The 16,655-nt window shown below is 44.8% G+C and overlaps 1 protein-coding gene across 2 annotated transcripts in view; it reads left to right on the top strand.

Annotated features, from left to right (window-relative positions):
• Positions 1-7,202: 7,202 nt before the first annotated feature.
• FAM20B (FAM20B glycosaminoglycan xylosylkinase) overlaps positions 7,203-16,655 on the top strand; it is a 49,193-nt gene continuing 39,740 nt past the window's right edge. Inside the window, exon 1 of one of the 2 annotated variants that reach the window (XM_007989349.3) lies at positions 7,203-7,319. The gene's annotated coding sequence lies outside the window, so the exon portion shown is untranslated. Of the gene's footprint in view, positions 7,320-7,890; positions 8,139-16,655 lie in introns of those variants that run through there. The other variant, XM_007989350.3, reaches the window with a different exon arrangement.

Genomic DNA, 16,655 nt, shown 5'->3' with positions numbered 1-16,655 from the left:
TGGCTCATGTGAATATGGAAGTTAAGAAGTCCCACAATCTGCTGACTGCAAGCTGGGGACCCAGGAAAGCTGGTGGTATAACCTGAGAGCCAGAGGGCTGATGGTATAGATTCCAGTCCAGATCTGAAGGCCTGAGAAGCAGGGGTAGCAAGGGCAGGGGAAGACCCACATCCCAGCTAAAGTAGTCAGAGACCAAATTCAACCTTCTTCTACCTTTTTGTTCTGTTTATACCCTGAACAGATTGGATACAGTCCACCCACACTGGGGAGGGCCATCTGCTTGACTCAGTTCACCAATTCAAATGCTAATCTTTTCCAGAAACATCCTAACAGATATATCTGGAAATGATATTTATCTGGGCATCCCATGGCCCAATCAAGTTGACACATAAAATTAACCGTTGTCATAATCCAATGGGGAGAAAATGGTGCCTGAATATGAGCAGTGGTTGGGTGGCTGGAAGGAAGGAGATGGATTGCGAAGTCTCTAGCAGCCATAGTCAGCAGAACTTCATGCTAATCAGAGGTGGGGGTGAGAAAGATGAGTCTAAGACACTGATGGTTTTGGTAGGATGAGTAGTGGTCACATTAAGTGAGACCCTTTTTCTTTCTTTCTTTCTCCTTTCTTTTTTCTTTCTCTTTCTTTCTCTCTCTCTCTCTCTCTCCCTCCCCCTTTTTTTCTCTCTCTCTCTTTCTCTCTTTCTTTTTATTGATGGAGTTATGTAGTTTAGCTCTTGTTGCGCAGGCTGGAGTGCAATGGTGCGATTTTGGCTCACCTCAACCTCTGCCTCCTGGGTTCAAATGATTCTCCTGCCTCAGCCTCCCGAGTACCTAGGATTACAGGCTTGCGCCACCATGCCCAGCTAATTTTGTATTTTTAGTAGAGACAGGGTTTCTCCATGTTGGTCAGGCTGGTCTCGAACTCCCGATCTCAGGTGATCTGCCCACCTCGGTCTCCCAAAGTGCTTGGATTACAGGCGTGAGCTACCGTGCCAGGCCGAGACCCTTTCTTGTGCATTGCTGTGGTGAAATACCAGCCTGGTATTACCATTTCTTCCAAAGCTTTGCTAACATCTCTGAAAATCCTAGCACATTCCCTTCAGTGGTCCCCTGTATTCCCTTGCCTGAGGGATCTCCCTACCTACATGCCATGCCTCCCCATTTCACCCATGGGCCCCAGAGGGGTATAGCAGGCATCAGTGAGGTACTGGTTCTTTCTCCCTGGGCTTATAGTCCCACTGTGTTGAGTACCTTGTCCTCCTCTGTTCTGGGTCACCTCCCTGTGCCACAAACATCTACCTTCCAGGAGAGGATCACAAACTGTAGGACTGAAGACTAGATTTCAACCCATAGATGTCTATGATTTGGCCTGCTCTGTGTATGTGTGTACACACACACACACACACACACACACACACACACACACACACTGAAATGTAAATGCCTTTGAAGGAGGGACCAGGCTCTCTGGTATGTCATGTTCCCTCAATCCTTCTGGTTGCTTCACCTTTGGCCTGCTTTGCTCATTTCCCTTCATGCCTGACAGCCACAGGCTTCTATATGTCTAAGCCCCACTGGAAGGAAAGATGTACAGGGTCTGGTCCACCAAGGGGCAGCATCTTGAACAACAGAGCACTAGCTTTCTTGTCACATCTTTCTCATGCTTGCTCACAGCAGGATAAGCACTTGGAGAGAAATGGCTGGCTTCCTATAGAAGGTTACCAAAAAGACCAAGCTATCTTCCCTTGAGAATAAAACCCAATTGCCTGTATATTAGATTGAACTATATAAAATTGTCCATGTTCAACTTTGCCCTATAAAGATGACAATTTTGCATGATTCAACCTATTAACATGGCCCTGGCTTAGTCACTAGTAGGACAGTGGTTCTCAGCCTTGGTTGCAACTTAGAATAAACTGGAGGTTTTAAAAAATACTCTTGCTAGGATCTCACCACAAGACTATTAAATTCAAATCTTTGCAGATGGGGACAGGCATAGAGCTATTTAAAAAGCTCCTCTGGGCTGGGCACAGTGGCTCAAGTCTGTAATCCCAGCACTTTGGGAGGCCAAGGCAGGAGGATCACTTGAAGTCAGGAGTTTGAGGACAGCCTTGCCAATGTGGCAAAACCCCATCTCTACTAAAAATACAAAAATTAGCCAGGCATGGTGGCACGCGCCTGTAGTCCCAGCTACTCAGGAGGCTGAGGCAGGAGAATCTCTTGAACTCAGGAGGCAGAGGTTGCAGTGAGCTGAGATCGCACCTCTGCACTCTGGCCTGGGCGACAGAGGGAGACTTTGTCAAAAAAAAAAAAAAAAAAAAAAGCTCCTCTGCAGCCAGACTGAGAATTGTCCTCTAGCACATCCCTCAGCCAGCCATGAGAGAGGCTCAGACAGCCTTCTGCTGAACTCCTTACCACATTATCCATGGATGGTAGAAGTTTCCTGGCTTTCCAAGCAGGGTCTCAAAGAGAAGTCTGAGGAACCCAGAACTTCCATGTGGCTGCAATTACTTCGTGCATTGAATTGAGTCAATGAAAATTAAACAGCTTCCATCACAACAACAAAACAATGTGTATTAAATACCAATATGCCTGTGGTACCATCCTAGGCATATTACAAAAGTATTGCCTTGTGGGAATTAGCAATGCGGAATTTGCAGTATTGTCTCCACCCAAACCCTTGAAGAGTCATATGTGGCATTAGAGAAATTCACAACAAACTGGAAAATGTCAAAGATGTGGCCCTGCACATTTACTGAAGCGTATATACCACAAAAAAGTATACATTTTGGGGTAGTTAAACAAATTTCTATAGCCATACATGACAGTTAAGTGAAACACAGCTTTGAGAGCCACAACTTCCCCGCATTTCTTACTAACTCTAGAAATCTAACATATCCATTAATGTATTTTTCTTTTTGCTTTTACTGTGCAGATTAAAGAAGAAAATTAGGTAAATATATTTTCAGAATAAAAGAGAAAACAACCCGTATTACTTTTGGGAGTGATGAAAATGTGCTAAAATTAGATTATGTTAACGGTTGCTCAACTCTGTAAATATACTAAAAGACACTGAGTATATTTTAAGTAAGTGAGTTTTGTGGTATGTATATCTCAATAAAGCTTTTCTTAAAAATAATATTGCTAGAGTGAAAAAATAACCGAAAGATTCCCACCACTTTCAGAATCCGCAGCCCGAATGTCTCAGCAGAGAAGCTGGGTGTGCCTGTGTATGTATGTGGCTCCTGATGCTGTCCCTCGGATGTGAGTTGTTTGCTCAGATGGCACTGACAGGGGTGCCACGTGATGGGGTAAGTGGGCAGTCCGTTGCTATAAGCAAGAGGCGGGCTGGGAGTAGCTCTGCAGAGCTGGTGGCAAAATGAAAGAAAGGAGTTTGCCCCATTGGGAAAGAAATGCAGAAGCAGCTGTCCACAGACAGCCCAGTGCAAAGAACAAACCTGCCTGGGAAGCGGCTGAGGCAGGGCACATGCCCCTGGAAGGAAACAAAGAGATACATGTGCTCCTTTACTCACTAGCCTTCCCTGTCACCCTCTCCCCAGGCTCCTGGCACCTTGGAACAGCGTGAGCTTTCCTAGGGCTCCTCTCAACTTGCTTGATGTAGAATTAACTTAATTAGTTTCAGAGGGATCCATCATGATGGCTGTATTACCTAGGTTAAAAGAAACTGTGTGTGCATGCATGCGTGTGTATTTTGCCTTCGTGTATGCAAAAGCACCTTGAGACAATATCCTCCTTCTAACTTGGGATTGCTGGACTGTTATTGGAGTCCTAGGGCTTGACACATTGGCAGAGACCTGGAAATTCTGAAACAGTTTAAGGAAAATGCTTACAATGATGAAGGGACCAAGAAATAAGTCTCTGGGGCTCAATTCCCTGCTCTGCAGTACCTGTTCTCAAACTTTCCTTTCAAGCATTGCATGGCTACCATGGGCCGTGTGCCGTGTTAGTGTTACAGAAGACGCAGATGTCAATACAACCCGGGGAACGGGGTCAGACAGATCCCCAAAGATTTCAATACACCCCACCGCAAGACAGTTACAAATAAAGTGCTGGGTCTCAGAAGCCAAGGAAAGCATGTGCAGTTGGGAAGGCTATGAAAGGCTTCATGAACAAGAAGTACTGAAAGCTGTATAACATTTTTACAGGTGGGAGTGAGGTGGATTTCCTGGAGGAAGAATCAATGTGATCACAACCATAAGGGCAGGGAAAGGTGAGCAAGTGAGCCCCTTAGGGTGGAGGATAAGGAATTAACAGAAAATGGGCCTGAAAAGGTGACTATGGCAGTAAATGCCAAGCACAGGTGTTCCTATTGTATTCTGCAGGCCACAGACAAGCTTCTGGTGGGTTCCACACTGAGGCTAATTCCAAGATTGGGGTTCCACATTGGGGCTACTATCCTTCCTTCTGCTAAGGATGCCTACCACCCTTGGCTGGAGGGGGACAGCCAAATTCCTGCTCTGGTATTTAACTCAATAAGCTTCAACACATCAATGTGGAGAAGGTACTTTGTATGAGGCACTCTACAAGTGGGAATAAAAATGAAATAGTGTATGTCTTTAAAAATCCTTGCAGTTTGGGAACAAGGAAGAAAGATGAAGAGGAGATTAGATAAAGACACGTAGAACCATACATCGTATGAGTGGTAAAAGGAGCAACACAGGAGTTTTGACAAAGTGCTCAGACCTCCTTAATTGGGGTTCCTGCCAGCTTCTCAAGAATGGGAACCAGGCTTTCTTCATCATTGCATGGTCTGGTAACTCAGTGCCTGGCACTTGGTAGACATTCATTAAATGAATGAATGTATGCATCAGCGAATGAATGAATAAACAAACAAATGAACAATTCTCCTGTCATGCATATCTGCTGAAGATGGCAGCTGTAAGTTCACAGAGCACTGCCTAACTTTGGTTCATATTATTCCTCTCTTCTCCTACCCATATTTTGCTCACCTCAATACCAGCCCACACTGATTTCCTGGACTGTGATTCTTTCAGTGATCGCAGTCTGTGCTGCATAATTTAAGTGTCCCTATTCCTTGCAGCTGCTTCCTGTGTGCTAGTCATGTAAACGCCCTTCTTAAGTGATTGCATCCCTCATAATACTTAGAATATATTGACTGTTGATTGGTTGGAAAATAACCCAGTACAGGGGGAGAGGGCAGAAACTGACATCGTGGAGTGTCAGGCACAGTGCTGGTGCTATGCATACACTCGAGAAGGGTCTGGGTAATGCAGCACGGAGAAGGGAAAACTTGGGGGCAGAACAATTTCGTCGTCTGAAAGCCTTTCACAGAGAGGCCCTGAACCCATGGCTCTCCTTCTCCGAGGACAGAAAAGGAGGAAGTGTATCTGTCCTGCAGTCTGTGGGATGGATAGGTGGATGCGAAATTAAGCACTGAAGTGGGTTGCTTGGAGAGGCAATGACTGCCCCCTGCCCCACCTGAAAATCCTTAAACACAGAAGGGATCATCCGCACAGGGAGCTGAGGCTGCAGGATAAGCTGGCCTTTTCCTGAACAGTGACAGTTGGAGCGTTCACCCTCACTGTCCTTGTCAGAGTTACAGGCAAGAAAGGAGAATCCTTTTGAGTAAAGTGTCTTAAAGGAACTGTTGATTTACCCTTTTGCTTTATGATCTCCTGATGTAGTGAGCAAGGTTCAGGGATATTAGCCAACTGCAGGCAGACCGATCTTCCTGTGCAGGGAAATAAGGTAGGTTCTCATTATCACCCAGCTCATTTTCCCAAGAATTGTATATTCCCTGGCCAGAAAACGACCTCTAAACCTCCAAACCTTTTCAACTACACGCAGCAAAAGGCTGATACAAAGCCTGCATTTGACTGTACGCCCCCTGCAGAGATTGATACTGCCTCCCTCACTACATTGTCTGGAGCGGGTGTCAAGCCCAATTATTTCTCTAGGATCTCCTGATAGTAAATGCTCAGTAAATACACAGATGAATAACAGCTAATCCTACACAACAATCTTAGAGTACTTTCCCCTCACATTTCCTCACTTAATCCTCACAATAATCCTGTGGAGTTATTAACTCCCATTTTCCAGTTAAGGAAACTGATGCTCAGCAAAGTTAACTGGCACATCCAATATCATACAGCCAGTAAGAAAGAATTCTGTTCAGTACACCTTACTGATTAAATGAACTATGTGGCCTGAAGGAAAAGGTGTCAGCTCAGTCTTTCCCCCTCACGAATCTTATTCCATGGAGTAATCTGCATTATATTTCAGGGTCAGTCACACTAAGTTTGCGCTTTAGTACATGGTGAATAAATGGATGGACACAGTGGCGCTCTGTATAAAGTCAGCGGAAAGCAAATAAATGGAAAGGAGAATCTTTCATTCACACCATTTATCCGCGCCCACTGGGTGCACTGCGGTCGGGCATTGGCGACCCAGGGGCGACTGACCTGCCCTCATGGGGCTTACGGTCCTTAGCAAAAGACAGATGTAAAACAACTAATATTACAGTAAATGAATCATAATTTTGTGAGACACTCCTGAAAGTATGTAGCAGGACGCTCTGCTCTGGTCCAAAGGAAGAGCCATTTGCACTCAGTGGGAAGGCTAGCCTTTTTCTGGGCAAAAGAGGTGGGGGATACATTTAGATAGGCAGAAGCTCCGAGCAGAAGTCAAGGCAAATTAAAAAGGCAACAGGAGGAAGGAAAATGCTTCTCACAAACAGAAGTTGACCTCGGGGACCGCAACTCTCCAGTCCTGCTGCTTGGCTGCCTACCTACCCAAGAAAAGCAGGAAAGAAAAAGCGAAGATGGGGTGAGGGGCATGGAGGACAAATAAAGGAAAAGAAAAAAGAAAGAGCGAAGGAAGCGAGAGGCCAGTTTATGTAAGCGGGCAGGGCGGCGCGGCCGAGAGGTGTAGAGACCGGCACCGGCGCCGGCGCCGAGGGAGTTAAGCGGACGGGCCAGGTACTGAAGAGGTTAAGAGGGGCCGTCCGGCGCGGGTCCGGTAGGGGCCGCCTACTGGGGCGGGGGCGGGGCCGCGCCGAGCGAGCGCTGGGATTGGCCGCGGGGCAGGCGTTACGCTAGGACGGTACCAACAGTCGGGGGCCGCGGAGGCGGGGGGTGGGTGTGGGACTGCCGCTCTGCGCGGGGAGAGGTGGCCTGGGAATGGCCGGGCCGGGGGTGGGCGGGAGCCGCAGTGGCGGCGGCGGCTGGGGGCGGTGAGCGCGGCGTGGGGCTGCCCCTCCCCGGAGGCGGCGGGGGCGGCCGGGGCCGCGCCGCACCGCACCGCGCGGGCGGCCATGGAGCGAGCCTAGGGCCCGACAGGTGAGTGGCGTGGGGGCGGGGGAGGGCGCGCGACCCCCGCCCCCGGCGCGGCGGGCGGGAAAATGCGGACCCGCACGCGGGCGGGGCGCGGTGCGTGGCGCGCGCTGGGCTGGGGCCGCCTGGGGGCGGGGCGCCTCCCTGAGGGGCCGGGCACCGGTGCCCTGAGCCGTCCCCAAGTGGCCGCGGGCGGGTCCCGGGCGAGGGCCCGAGGCTTCCTGGGAGACCCGCTCGGGCCGCGCGTCGCTGCCTGCGGTCGCGGCTGAAGGGACGCGGCCTCGGCCGCCACCTCCCTGGCCCACCTGAGGCGCGGGCCCCACCTGGGGCCGCCTCAGGCTGCTAGGGGTCCTTCTAGTGACCGTCTCTCGTCCCCTTGCGCGGTCCCCAGAGGCGATTGGCCCCGGTGTCTCTCTTGTGTTTCCCGGAGCGCCCGTTGCGACAGCCCAGGGAACGCTCCCTCGCGGGGTCTTTGCTGGGCCCGCCTCGTGGCCGGGAAGCGCGAGTGACCTGCAGGCCGGAGGCGGGAGGCGGGAGGCGGGAGGCGGGGCAACAGTACCCGGGGCCCGCGGTCTCTTGGGGTCGTGCGCCGGGCGCTCGCAGAAGGGCACAACTTAAGGAATGCTATGTTAGCCCTCAGTGGGCTGCGCTTGAGATTTCATTTCCGGGTGTGACGGCCCCGCGATTAAGAGCGGACCGATACGTTGCCCTTAATGATGAATGTGAATAGTTGTCGAGCTGCGTCCTTGATTGTGGGTTCTGATAAGAGATTCATTCTAATCTGACTTCTGTTAACCTGCCAGTCTCCGGATAGGAAGAGAAGGGGTAAGAAGGATGAATTGGAGGGAAAGTAGGGGTAACAGGGCTTGGTTAGTCTTTATGGAATTATTAGTCCTTTTAAAGGCCATACCATCATTGGGATGGATAAGGAGTTTCTAATTTGAGAAAATGAGAGTTGCTTGGTATTGCGACTTGGGTCTAGTGCCAGATATCAGCATCTTCCCCACCCAGCCAGCTTCCCTCTGGAGGTTTGATTTCTCACTTGGAAGGGAAGTAGGAATGTGGGTTTTTTTTAGCCTTTAGCCTTTAAATTGTAGGACTTTATAAATCTATAATCTGGTACAAGTTAAGATTGCCATTTATTAGCCACGCCTATCCTTCTTGCATTGTAAATTCTTGCATAAATTTCACTGGCGTTGATTTCTAAAAATCTGGTTAGGGATCTCAGCGTGCTTATGTATTACAAACATTTGAGTTTATGCAAGATCTTTGAGCTAAGCTTAGAGCAGTTCCTCAAATAGGATTTGTTATCACGACTGTCTTTGAGAAACTGAGGTACAAATGGTGAAGATGCTAAATTATTTGCCCAGACTCATAGCCAATCTCAGGGAGATTTAAAATCAATGTTTTCTATTAATAACTTTTCTAAAGTTTGCAAAGATGTTGGACTTTGGCCTCTAGAACCATACAATGGAATCAGTCAGCAGGAGTCCCTTTCCCATTTGAAATTGCTTATCAAAGGAGAATTAAAAAGGCACACACAAGTGTAATAATTCAGACTCTCAGCCCCACTGATGATAAAGTGCAGTGATAAATATGGATACAGGTTAAAGATGATCAAGACGTCTTGGAGTTCACAGCATTTCTTTTCTGGCTGGTGAAAATGTGACATTGGTACGCGCTATTCGTTTCTTTAGGACTAGCAGAACAATAGCTATGTTTTGGTGAATTAATGGAAGCTAGAAAACACATGCCCTGCTTTTCTTTTTGGTTCTTAAGATTAGAGAAAAAGAAATCACTGTTTCTATCATCTTTATTTTTATGATCTTTTATATCATGGAATTATTTTATGTTAAATTGATAATTCCTTGACTTTTAGTTCATTCTCTCGATTTCCATTTGTAGATTCCAGCCCTTTCACACAGCCTTAAAGTTTCTGCTTCTTACCTCTTCTGAAATTTAAATTTCTAAATGAAATTTTCTGTTCCTTTACTTTCAGGGCAGACTTCAGCTTCCTACACTTTGTGTGTCTATCATTTCATTGGTGTAAAACCCTAAAGCCAGATACTTCTATTAATGCAAAAACACTGGGTATCAATCCAACTGCCCAATTAGCCTAGCCAGAACAGACTGCAGGAGCAAGGTTGTGAAGCTGCACCTGGCTGGAACCTACACAGGCTACTCCCAGGCTGCAGGTGGCTTAGAACACCATACAATCACAGAAGCAGATAACACACCTCTACAGCATGTTTTGAACAGTAATCTGAAACACATTTTCTAGGCTTTTTTTTTTTTTTGACAAAAAAAGAAACTAAACAATTTAGTATGTACATTAGAATATTTCCCCTTCCTTCATACTGTTGTCCATTTATTCATTCAACTGACAAATATTTATTGTACACCTTCTACATATAGGCACTGTCAGGTGCAGAGAGAAAAATACACAGATACACAGATTACTGTAACAATTACAACCAACTGCAGGGCCTCATTGTAACTGTGCTCCCCATCCCAATCCACAAAACCACCTGGCACGTAGTCCCAGAAGGACCTGACATTCAGATTCAGAAGACAGTCTCCTTTGTATTTTTGGTTGTTTTTTGAGACGGAGTCTCGCTCTGTCACCAGGCTGGAGTGCAGTGATGCAGTCTTGGCTCACTGCGACCTCTGCCTCCCGGGTTCAAGCGATTCTCCTGCCTCAGCCTCCTGAGTAGCTGGGACTACAGGTGTGCACCACCACGCACAGCTAATTTTTGTATTTTTAGTAGAGGCGGGGTTTCGCCGTGTTGGCCAGGATGGTCTCGATCTCTTGACCATGATCCGCCTGCTTCGGCCTCCCAAAGTGCTGGGATTACAGGTGTGAACCACTGCCCCGGACCAACTGTCTTTTTATGTATTCTTACAGAATACAAAGAACGCCCTCCTGCTTCAGTTATGAGATTGTGGCAATCACCAAGAGACAACCTTTAGTTTAGGATTTTACGCCAGTGAAATGGTAGACACATAAAGTGTAGGAAACTGAAGTCTGCCCTGAAAGTAAAGGAACAGAAAATTTCATTTAGGAATTTAAATTTCAGAAGAGATAAGAAGCAGAAACTTTAAGGTTGTGTGAAAGGGCTGGAATCTACAAATGGAAATCAAGAGAATGAACTAAAAGTCAAGGAATTATCAATTTAACATAAAATAATTCCATGATATAAAAGATTATAAAGTAAAAGCTAACCACAGAGGTTGTCTCTTGGTGATTCCCACAATCTCATAACAGAAGCAGGAGGGCATTCTTCGTATTCTGTAAGAATACATAAAAAGACAGTTGGTCGGGTGCGGTGGCTCACACCTGTAATCCCAGCACTTTGGGAGGCCGAAGCAGGCGGATCGTGGTCAAGAGATCGATACCATCCTGGCCAACATGGTGAAACCCCATCTCTACTAAAAATACAAAAATTAGCTGTGCGTGGTGGTGCACACCTGTAGTCCCAGCTACTCAGGAGGCTGAGGCAGGAGAATCGCTTGAACCCAGGAGGCAGAGGTTGCAGTGAGCCAAGATTGCATCACTGCACTCCAGCCTGGTGACAGAGCGAGACTCCGTCTCAAAAACTACCAAAAAAACAAAGGAGACTGTCTTCTGAATCTGAATGTCAGGTCCTTCTGGGACTACGTGCCAGGTGGTTTTGTGGATTGGGATGGGGAGCACAGTTACAATGAGGCCCTGCAGTTGGTTGTAATTGTTACAGTAATCTGTGTATCTGTGTATTTTTCTCTCTGCACCTGACAGTGCCTATATGTAGAAGGTGTACAATAAATATTTGTCAGTTGAATGAATAAATGGACAACAGTATGAGGGAAGGGGAAATATTCTAATGTATATACTAAATTGTTTAGTTTCTTTTTTTGTCAAAAAAAAAAAAAAAAGCCTAGAAAATGTGTTTCAGATTACTGTTCAAAACATGCTGTAGAGGTGTGTTATTTGCTTCTGTGATTGTATGGTGTTCTAAGCCACCTGCAGCCTGGGAGTAGCCTGTGTAGGTTCCAGTCAGGTGCAGCTTCACAACCTTGCTCCTGCAGTCTGTTCTGGCTAGGCTAATTGGGCAGTTGGATTGATACCCAGTGTTTTTGCATTAATAGAAGAACTTAGAGCTCTTGGTAATGGGCATGCTGATAGCATTGACCTGACTGCCCTTGTCCCTTATTTTGAAGGTGGAAGAGGGGAGTTTTCCCTTCTTAGAGTACTTCTCCAGCAGTTCCTTCTTCTACACCTACATATATCTTCCTGTTTTCCTTCAGCTGTCGCTGTCACCCCAAGTACTAATGAATTCATTAACATAGGCCTGGGCTGCAGAACAGAAGCTTGCTTTGCTATTGAAACGAGCTTCTGACTAACTTATAATGTCAACATGACTGCTCGAGCTGCCTAGAAGAGAACATAATGCAAAGATCTCACTTCTGATTTGATCTTATCAAAAACAAGAGAAGAAATGCCTATCTCCGATGTAAAGAATCTGGGGGGTGCATCTGTCATCCCAGTACGAGATAAGAAAAATGTAAGCTGATGCAGAAAAGAGATCTTGAACTTTGGTAAATGTTTAAGGTCTGTACTTTCTGGCAAGATAACCCCTTTAGAGAAGAGGGTGCTAACTTGGGCATGTTATAAAGGCAGGTCAAGGAATATGAAATTATGAATGTGTAAAGAGGACAGAACCAAGTACAGAGGGAGGCAGTGAAGTCTATCATTCCATGCTCTCAAATGTTAACTTTCTGCTTTATATACATAGCAATGCCTCATTTACCTAATGTTGTTGGGAAATAAGGTATTATATGCGAAAATTTTTTTTAGTTATACCTTTTGTGGAAAAATTTTTACAATGTATTATATGCTTTGGTTATTGTTACTGGCAGACTGGCAGTAGTTGAGTGAGGCCTGAGATGATTTAAAAATGTAGGTTGTCCTCTCTGGTTTTTGAATTATTGAATCTACTTGAGTAGGATTCAGTTGTCAGACTGTCTTCTTTCGGTGGTGGAAAGCTGCTCTTTTGCTACTGTTAGTATCCCTGCTGCCCTCTTTTAAATTTGCAGCTTCTTATCTGTGGAGTAGGAGCTTCCTGACATTGAATGCAAAGCAGCTAAATAGGCTTAGTTATGTTCTACCTGCTCTTCTCCGAGTATTAGGGTATGAACTTTGTAACCACTGTTTTTGTTGCCCAGAGACCTTTTTTGTTTGTTTCTTATCGTTGGTGTAGATTGTGAACTTGTGCTCTCTATAGGTGCATTTATGTTCCTGTAGTTCTTTCTGTAGAAAAAAACGAAAATAATATGAAAGTACTTACTCGTGTGGATTCTTGTTTTGGAAAGCACTGCCAATAATACTTGAAGATCTGACTTCAGCCCTGTCTTGTATCATCCTTGGGCAGTGTGTTAGACAACCTCTTTTCTTCCTTTTAGCATTTCCAAATTGTCTTTACTCTCAATCCCAGCCAATACTAGGAACCAGGTTGGCAATAGCGGTGGCCTTGAAAGGTGGAAGCAGGATATACAGAAGGTGGCAACTTTAAATTGAGTGCATATAATTGGTATACATATTCGATATTTCTGCATCTTTTATATACTGTATACCTGAATTCATTGTAGGACTTATTTCCCCATGTCTCTGAAAGAGGCAGTCTTTAAACCAGAAAGTTGCCAGTTTAGAAGAAATTCTTATAACCCTAAAGGTCTTTCTCCCTTGCCCTTCTCTCCTTTTATTCCACAAACACCTATCAGATACCTCTTACAGGCCCTGCACTGTGCTAAGTTACTTGGAAGTACAAAACATGAATAAAATCTATCCCATCCTCAAAAAACTCACAGTATATTAAAAGAGACAGATGTGCCAAAAAAAAAAAAAAATGTGTGTGTGTATGTGTGTTCATATTATAACAGAGGGATCATGCCTGGAGCCACCTAGCCGTAATTTCAGCACAGATCTGTTTGAGGTTCTACTGTTTCTGAAAGTGATCTCCTGTGTGGGCTGTCAGCTTGACATACCATAGAATATAAGGCTAAAAATGCGAGGTCTATTGTTGTATAAAGTTTATGTGGTTTTCCAAGAACTGTAATGAATTGAACACTAAAGATGGAAAGCATATGAAAAGCTGAAGGAAAATGTTGTTTTATTTGTAATTCTGTATTTCAGCACTATGCAGGAATTACCTTCTATGATCTAGCCTTAAATGGTGGTTCTATACTGACAGTTGAGCTGTGAAATACCTGGAACTTGGGAAGTTTCATTATACCTGGTTTATTTAAAGGAAAATGCAAATTGTTACTCATTTCCACGTAGTGTCAAGATTACTGTGTGTGTGGGTTTTTTAGAACAGAACTTGCCAGCAGTATGAGCTAAAGTTTTTTTCTTTTCATTTTTCACGGAAGAGCGTTGCCCTAAATCAAGATTTAAATGGGACAGGTTGCAGGGATTTATTTTTTTTTTCAGTTTACTTATTGAAATTATTCAGTTACTGCCTATTTCATTTGTACTTTCACATCTAGCAAGAAGGACTACCTTAATGCTTCATTAATGCCTGGTGATGGTCTTAGTTGCCTTCCTTCAGAGGGAACTTGAATTTCACATAAAGAGAATTTCACATAAGGGATTCTGAGTTTACAGATGTAAATAAATGTTTAAATGGAAGTGAAAACAGTAAGGAAAACCTGACACTTGGACCAATTTGGGTTATGTGAGAATTAGATTTTGTATACCTGTACTCTTAAATTACTCTTAAGGCTTATCTTAAGGGCTTTAGCACATGAAAAGCTGTCATCTTTAAAACACAGAACTCATTTTCCAAACTGAAAACAGTTGTGAAAGGCATTCTATTTTAGCCTTTTTTTGTGAAGTGGGAAAAGTTCATGCTTCCCATCTGTTTCAGTTACATTGAGTGTGGTAGAATTGAACTTTGTAGAGAAGAGAAACAGGTTGGCCAAATTAGTGACAGCCTCCCAGTCTTCGGCTTTGCATGACACTCACTCTGAAGATATCTATTTGCGTAGTCTTATCTACTTCTCAAATTTAGGCAAGGATTTGGTTCAGAAATACAAGACTACTAATTACTACTAAACTCTTAGTAATGCAATATGTGGATTTGGCCCCTCACTATGTAACCAAGAAGACAACATTATGGTGTATTGATTCCCATGAGGGTTTTCTTTGTCATTTTTCTCCTCTCAGGAGGTCATCTTTGTGTTTTGGTATGGTGATAATGACTAACAAGTGATTGCTGTGGGTCATCCAGGCACTAATCTTAGCACAATACATGTAGAGATCTCAATCTTTTTTTTTTTTTTTTTGAGACAGGATCTTGCTCTGTCGCCCAGGCTGGAGTGCAGTGGCATGATCTTGGCTCACTGCAACCTCAGCCTCCCGAGTAGCTGGCTTATTCATTTTTAACAACCCTGTGAGTTAGGTAATAGTATTCTTGTTTCGTTTTTTTAATATGCAGAAACTGAGACCCAGAGAGGTCAGAAGTTAAGTCTCTTTCCCAAGACCCACGTTAGGTGGTAAAGGAAGCATCCAGCATTCTGAATCCAGAGGACATGCTTTTAACCGCTCTGCTACAGAAAGCTTATATTTAAAATAAAAAGGTGAATTAAGATGCTATTTCTTAAGTGGAGAATTAGCAGAGAAAGGAAGAAAAAATATCTGTAGATACTGATTAATGCTATTACTTGGTATTAGTTTTTATTTTTAGTTGAAGACCCTCATGTGAAGATGAAAGGAAGAATAGCGTGCTGTTGTGGCAGGCAGCAAAGCAGGAGTGGGCTGGTTTTCCCAGGGTACTCAGCATTTACTGAGATAATAAACACTTAATGCTGTTTTATATTGGAGGTTTTGACTTTTCTGGACATCTTGACTGTCACACAATACTAAAAGATTTTTGAATGCTGTTAATTTTACTTATCACTGCCACTAACCGTCAGGAGAGACTACATTTATTTCTAGGGAACAGGGGATGTAAATTCGTAACGGCTAATAATAATATGCACAGTACCCTACTGTCACTGCTAGTTAAAAATCAAAAGGACAGTATACCAGACAGTCCACGGTAAAAGCGTGTGTGTGTCTAACCTTTTTTGCACTTAAAGATGTGATTTTTGCTATTTATGCTTTGGCCGAAGTATAGAAGTTAGGCTTTATAAACCAGACTTGTGTCGATGTGTGAATGTGTCAGGTTAGCCTTGATTGCTCTGCACTTCAAGTCTAAGTAGGGCTCTGAAGTATGCAAGTGGATTTTAGTAAATGATCCAGTTGAGAATATATTTCTTCTTGTGGTGCCTTTAAGAGACTTTGTTAATTATGTATCTTTCTAAATATATACAATGAAGACAGAAAAATGTGAATGACATATGACTTTTATAACAAGTATATTGCTCCTCAGAAGCCGTTAATAATCATTTACAAATATGACCTAACAATATATCAAGTCAATTTTTATTTGTACTTAATGGTTAATTTAGTGATTACCCCCTCCCTGAGATAATTGTTTTTAGTCACATAATTTATTTCCCTTTGTCTTCTCCCCTGGTATTTTTAGTGTCCCCAAAAGGAGTTGATGGGGGCAGAAGAGATGTGAGAATGTTGGGTTTACAGACTACCTCAAAATAACAGTGGCTTAAGACAATGATTTGTTCGTTCTCCTCCCCTCCCCTCCCCTCCCCTGCCTTCCCCTCCCCTCCCCTGCCTTCCCCTCCCCTCCCCTGCCCTCCCCTCTCCTCTCTTTGACAGACTCTTGCTCTGTCACCAGGCTGGCGTGCAATGGCGTGATGTTGACTCACTGCAACCTCCGCCTCCTGGGTTCAAGCGATTCTCCTGCCTCAGCCTCTGGAGTAGCTGGGGCTACAGGCGTGAGCCACCATGCCTGGCTCATTTTTTGTATTTTAGTGGAGATGGGGTTTCACCATGTTGGCCAGGCTGGTCTCAAACTCCTGACCTCAGGTGATCTGCCCACCTTGGCCTCCCAAAGTGCTGGGAGTACAGGTGTGAGCCACTGTGCCTGGCCTGTTATTTCTTATAATTTTATAGGTCATCTGGTCTCACATGTTCCTGCTCACATCATATAGGCTGGGGTCACAACAGTGACTGTATTCTGCCAGACCACAACTGGGACTGGAATGTCCTTGAAAGTATCATCTTCATGTCTGGCACTTCAGCTGGGGTGCCCAGGATAGCCAAGGGTTGGCTAGACCTCTCTCTCCATATAGATCACTTGTCATTTGGTAGTCTTAGCTTGAGCTTCTTTACATGGTAGCTAGATCCCGTGAAAGTGGAAGCTGCCAGATCTCTTAAGGCCAAGGCCCAGAACTGGCACGCAG

This window comes from Chlorocebus sabaeus, chromosome 25 (genome assembly GCF_047675955.1).
Source record: "Chlorocebus sabaeus isolate Y175 chromosome 25, mChlSab1.0.hap1, whole genome shotgun sequence".
NCBI lineage: Eukaryota > Metazoa > Chordata > Mammalia > Primates > Cercopithecidae > Chlorocebus > Chlorocebus sabaeus.
Note: the sequence above shows the minus strand (reverse complement) of the source record. Positions and strands in the feature narration are given on the sequence as shown.